The sequence below is a fragment of the Hoplias malabaricus genome, chromosome 15 (genome assembly GCF_029633855.1).
Source record: "Hoplias malabaricus isolate fHopMal1 chromosome 15, fHopMal1.hap1, whole genome shotgun sequence".
Classification (NCBI taxonomy): Eukaryota; Metazoa; Chordata; class Actinopteri; order Characiformes; family Erythrinidae; genus Hoplias; species Hoplias malabaricus.
Genome location: NC_089814.1, coordinates 25,207,925 through 25,214,422, shown reverse-complemented (window position 1 = coordinate 25,214,422; position 6,498 = coordinate 25,207,925).

The following is a 6,498-nucleotide window of genomic DNA, read 5'->3' as shown; positions in this document are numbered from 1 at the left end:
AACCTCTCCCATCTTCCCCTGCATCAGCAGAAAGAACTTGCAGCAGTCTTCCCGGCAGAATTGTGCCAGCCTGGGGCTACGACAATGGTGGAGCACTCCATTTCCCTGAGAGATCCTACTACATTCTGGCAGAGGATGTACAGGGTACCTGAGTGCCTACTCCCATCCCTCAAAGATGAGTTAGAGGTGATGCAGGGTCTTGGAGTGATTGAAAGGTCGTACAGTGAATGCAGTAGTCTGGTGGTGCTTGTGCCAAAGAAGGAGCAATACAGAAGCTCAATCCGCTTCTGTATTGATTTCTGTCGGCTAACTGCTCCATCCCTCTTCGATGCATATACGATGCCTTGGATAGAGGATCGGATCGAGCACCTAGGGAAAGTGCACTACATCAGCACACTGGACTTGAGTAAGGACTACTGGCTGGTACCCCTGGCAAAAGAATGTCGGCCATACACAGCCTTCTGGATAGCACAGGGGCTCTTCCAATTTACAGTGATGCTCTTTGGCCTCCAAGGGTCCCCGGACACTTTTTAGAGATTGATGGATTGTGTCCTGGCAGGTATGGAGGCATTTGCTGCTGCGTACCTTGATGATATTGTGGTGTACAGCTCCACCTGGAAGGAGTATCTTCATCATCTGAAGGAAGTGTTGAAGTGGTTCCATCAAGCAGGTCTGATTGTCCGTCCTCACAAATGTGCTCTGGCCCGTCAGGAGGTGAGGTATCTGGGACACGTCTTGGGTTGAGGAGTGATTCGTCCACAGATGGATAAAGTAGAGGCCATACAGTCCTGTCCACAGCCTCAAACAAAAAAGGATCTCCAATCCTTTCTGAGTTTGGTAGGCTGGTACCGAAGGTTCACTTCGGGATTTGCAACTCGAGCTGCCACTCTCATGGGCTTGACCTGGAAGTCTGTGTCGAATCAGATTACTTGGGGTGCTGAACAAGAAAAAGCCTTTCATGATCTGCAGGACATGTTATGCAAGGGCCCTGTCTTGCAAAGCCCAGACATCAGCCGACCCTTCTTGGTACAGACTGATGCCTCTGGGGTAGTTTTGCACCAAGGAGAAGGAGTGGACCAGAAGCCGGTGGCCTACATCAGTCGCAAATTCTTTCCCAGGGAAACCAGGTATGCTGACATGGAGCTGGAGTGCTTGGCCATCAAGTGGACACTGGATACCTTCTGGTACTATTTGTTGGGAAGAACTTTTAGGTTGGAAACAGACTACCGAGCACTTCAGTGGCTGGACAAAATGAAAGTCTCAAATGCCTAAATTACTCACTGGATTTTAGCACTGCAACGTACCAGTTCCAGGTATGGTATCGTGTGAGAACGCAGAATGCAGTGGCTTCTTATCTCACCACCTTGGTGGTGAGCCTTAGAAGGGGCAGGAAATGTGAAAGGGGTGAAGAAACCCTCTCACTTGCTCACTGCCCCATGAGCCTGGACATATGCTTGTGAGAACTGAAACAATATGCACACACACCATTCATGTATAAACATTGGTTTGTTCAATAATATCTTTGTTAAACACTTGCCAGAACTCACCTTATTTCACACAGAGTGCATTGGACCAATAGTCACTTCAGGTTTCGCCGTGCCATATGAACATTACTGGTGTCCATACAGTGCCAGTTAAATATTATGAATAATTGGCTGTGTTTTGGTGCTTGGTGTCATTTTAAAGGGATGAAGAGTAATTTTTGTTCCTCTAGAAACTGCATGTTCCTGGTTAACTGTACCTTCATGAATGGTATATCCCAGGTAGTGTTAATGAGTGGAAGGTATTTAAGCATGGGGTTTGAGGAGGAAAGTTGAGTTGGGGTGTTTTGTCTTTGTTTACTGGTAATCTTACCCAATAAAACAAACAAAAAAACCCTACCCTGCAGTGACTGTACTTCTGCCAGTTATTGTACAACCAACATTTTCACATGCACGTCTTATAAATGTATGATATACCGTTACTCTACACTAATAATAATGGGAAGAAATAGGGATTATGGTACCTTTTTTTAAAAAAATAAATAAATAAATAAAAATAAACAACCCTGAAACGACGATAAGGTCTGTTTTATTAGCAGAAACAGAAAGCAATTGCTCAGCTGCATGAAGCACATTTAGTGGAAGCTGTCATCATATATAGCACCAGAAATCACTACACTAATGATATGGTCGTCATATATAGCACCAGAACTCTACAAAGATTACACCATATTAAGATATCCATCAACTCGTAAAGCAGAAACAGTCAAACAGAACGGTTCTGCTGTGCAGTTTCTGTCATTGTAGTAGAGAGTGCATGTGATGTAGCGGAGGCAGGGAGTGCATGTCTGCAGCCAGATTCTATTGGCTGTATTTGAAAAGTTGGCAGTGAGAATGTGGAAGTGGCAATTAATAAAATTGACTGTGTAACGGTGATCACTAATATGTGGCGGTGGAGTAGTGGTTCAGCTTGTCACTCGGCGCAGAGATCCAACCCATGTTAGAAAAACAAAGTACTGTAGAGGTACATTATTGTCATGAAAGTTACACACAGTGTAAATGTTCTTTTAAATGTGCTGCAGTGGTTTTAAAGTCAAGTTCTGTTCCCAAAGGTCCTTGTGATGTGGCAAGGCTACTCCCATCACCAGTTCATTGACCCAAGGGCTAAGTGTATATATGTGTATGTCAATGTACTTACCTGACTTCACCTGTGAAGTAGAAATAGCAAAAGGGGGGCAACATAGAGACCTACTTACCTTATCCTTGTCAGGAGGATCCACCGATGAAGAAATGAAAGGGGGGTCCGTTCTTCTTTGAGTAACGTGTGAAGAGAAAACAATACGTTTTTATAATTTAATTGAATGGTCATAATGATGAAATATTTACCGGTAATCAAATAATTGTCCTAGTTGTGTATATTGTATTAAAATATATGATGTTTAGACCATGTTGACCCAACCTCAGTGATGACAATTCTGAGGGCAGGACTTCAAGATTTAAAGATTTCCCAAGGAATAAAGGTTAATGTTTTTGGTTGTTCCCATGACACTGTTTGGCAGAGGAGAACACTAGCCCTCCTTAGTGTTAGAGTAATTGGGTGGAGTAAATGTATAATAGTCCAAGTCTGATGTCTAAATGTGTAAATGCTTTTTTTCCTTGTTATTTCACTCTATGTCAGTGTATTTTCCATCATGAAAATCCATCAGTTGAGCACTCTACTTTTGGGTCTTGTCCATTGTGATAAGTTGGCACTGTACAGAATTTTCAAGAGCAATTCCAATGACATTACCGACAAATTTAGCCAAACATAATCTGGTAGCACTTTTTGTGTCCTTTTGATAGTTTATCTGAAGTTTGGAAAAAACGTTTTCTATCACATTTATTTCCTTAGTAATTTTAGAGTATAATGGCTTATATGCTTGTAATCCCGAGAGTCTGCCTGTTCACTGATGTATAATAAGGGGTAACCTTGGCCTAATGGTTAGAGGACCAGGCTTGGTACTGGAAGGTACTGCTACAAACGGGTTAAATGAGGACACATTTTGTTGTAAGTTATACAATGACAAATAATTACACATTATTTATAAGTACACATTGACTCAAATCTGGCTCAGTGATAGATCTGAATGTCTATACTATATTAAATGAAATATGAAATATTTTTTCATAACTTTACTGGCAAGGTATATTTATACCAAAAATGTATACTTTATATATATATATATATATATGTGTGTGTGTGTGTGTGTGTGTGTGTGTGTGTATATATATATATATCAGTGGCGGATGCTGGTCTTTCAAAGAGGGGAAGCTGAATATCGGCCTACATCATAAAATGTTTCGGTTTATTTATACGTAAATTCTACCCTCCGTTCCTTTTCAAGAAAATGATCTGTGATCCTGTCGAACCAACAAGGCGTCTTTTCCAGGGACTTGACTAGTGTCCTCTCAATGGCCAGCAGAGCTAGGCTGCTTAAACGGCCTTGGCCCATGTGAAGTGTGTCCACCTGTTAGTGCTTTGTGACGGTGGAGGGGCTCAGCAGCACCCGCTAGAAACTGCGATAGAAGTCAGAAAGAGGGATCGCTGATTCGCTGATTTCGCTGTCAATCAAAAAGGGATTCAGCCTCAGACAGATCATCCAATCCTCATGCAGAAGATGAGCGTCCGAGCCAGCCGAGGCCAGCCCACTTCCCCATAGACCCCCAGAGACGCTGAGCGTCCGATGGGCGGGACAAAAGCCAGCATTTATCCAATGACTCGTCTCGTTTCGCCGCCCTTCGCTGCTTCGCTATTGAGCTCTGTTTAAGTCACTGTGAATCTGCGCGAATGATTGAGAAGAAAGCCGCGTGATAAGAAGCTGATTCTGAACAAAAGTTAATCGCATTGTAGTGCATATTTATTCAATGACATGTACACACAACAACAGTATATATTTGATCACTTATTTTTTGACATTGTAGGGGAAGCTGAGCTTCCCTTGCAGTCTTAGAGCAATCGCCACTGATATGTGTATATATAGATATATATGTGTATATGTGTGTGTGTGTGTGTGTGTACAGTGCCTTACGAAAGTATTCGGCCCCCTTGAACTTTTCAACCTTTTGCCACATTTCAGGCTTCAAACATAAAGATATATAATTTAAATTTTTTGTGAAGAATCAACAACAAGTGGGACAGAATCGTGAAGTGGAATGAAATTTATTGAATGTGTCAACTTTTTTAACAAATAAAAAACTGAAAAGTGGGGCGTGCAATATTATTCGGCCCCTTTACTTTCAGTGCAGCAAAAAGATTTCCCAAGCTTTAAACATCCCAAGGAGCACTGTGCAAGCAATCATATTGAAATGGAAGGAGTATAACACCACTGCAAATCTCACAAGACCCGGCCGTCCCTCTAAACTTTAATCTCAAACAAGGAGAAGACTGATCAGAGATGCAGCCAAGAGGCCCATGATCACTCTGGATGAACTGCAGAGATCTACAGCTGAGGTGGGACAGTCTGTCCATAGGACAAAAATTCGTACACTGCACAAATCTGGCCTTTATGGAAGAGTGGCAAGAAGAAAGCCATTTCTCAAAAATATCAATAAAAAGTCTCATTTAAAGTTGAAGTTTGGTCACAATGCAAAACGATATGTTTGGCGTAAAAGCAACACAGCTCATCACCCTGAACACACCATCCCCACTGTCAAACATGGTGGTGGCAGCGTCATGGTTTGGGCCTGCTTTTCGTCAGCAGGGACAGGGAAGATGGTCAAAATTGATGGGAAGTTGGATGGGGCCAAATATAGGACCATTCTGGAAGAAAACCTGTTGGAGTCTGCAAGAGACCTGAGAATGGGACGGAGATTTATGTTCAAACAAGACAATGAGCCAAAACATAAAGCCAAATCTACAATGGAATGGTTCACCAATAAACGTATCCAGGTGCTGGAATGGCCAATTGTGGAAAGAATCGGTGGAAAGAGCTGAAGACTGCTGTTCACAAATGCTCTCCATCCAACCTCACTGAGCTCGAGCTGTTTTCATCCACCAGCATCACGTAGTGACCTGGCCACTATCCTGCAAGAAGAATGGCTTAAAATCCCTCTGACCATTGTGCAGGACTTGTATATGTCATTCCCAAGACGAATTGACGCTGTATTGGCCGCAAAAGGAGGACCTACACCATGCTAATAAATTATTGTGGTCTAAAACCAGGTGTCAGGTTTCAGTTTCATTGTCCAACCCCTGTATGTATGTATGTATGTATAATGGAAAATGGCAAAATCTATGAAAAGCAAAAAAGCAAAGACTTAAAGCTTTAATTTGGTAGCTACCTTGACTGTCGATATTAGACCTGTAATACTTGAGATATACTGACGGTTACAAGCAATGAGTGTTTTTTGCCCGCTGCTGGGCACTGCCGTGTTAAGTAGAGAAACAGTGCCACATTGTAGAAAACAGCTTGAAAATGAATAACTTATTCATTAACATTAGTGAGATAACCTAATATATAGGAGCCTATACAATCAGCTTTACCTCACAAGTAATGCACAGTTTGCTCTGGTAACTAAAATCAATTAGCTAATTAAAGGTTGGTTGTATTGTAATGCACCGCGACCCTGAAATGGAGAAGCGGAAAAGAAAATGTATGTATGTATGTATTGTAATGCTTTACAAACCTCACACAAAGCTTATATAACAGGTAATAATATCAAAAAATATATTTAATTCCTCACTTCTTACCTTGTCAGTAGAGCAGCCCTATCTAGAAATCTTTTCGACGTTTTGAATTAATATATTTAGTCTGAGACAAATTTGTTTCGTGAGACAGGAACATTTGCAGTAGCTTGTTCAGGTAAGTAGTATTCAGAACACAACAACCCACATCACTCACTAGAAGAATATTTTTAAAGTCAATAAATATTTAATAGGTATTTTGTGAAACAACATGTGAAAGCTCTTATCATGTGTGCATTTAGTCTCAGGTTAGTGGACCCAGTAGTCTTTATGAGACACAATTTGCTGTCGTAC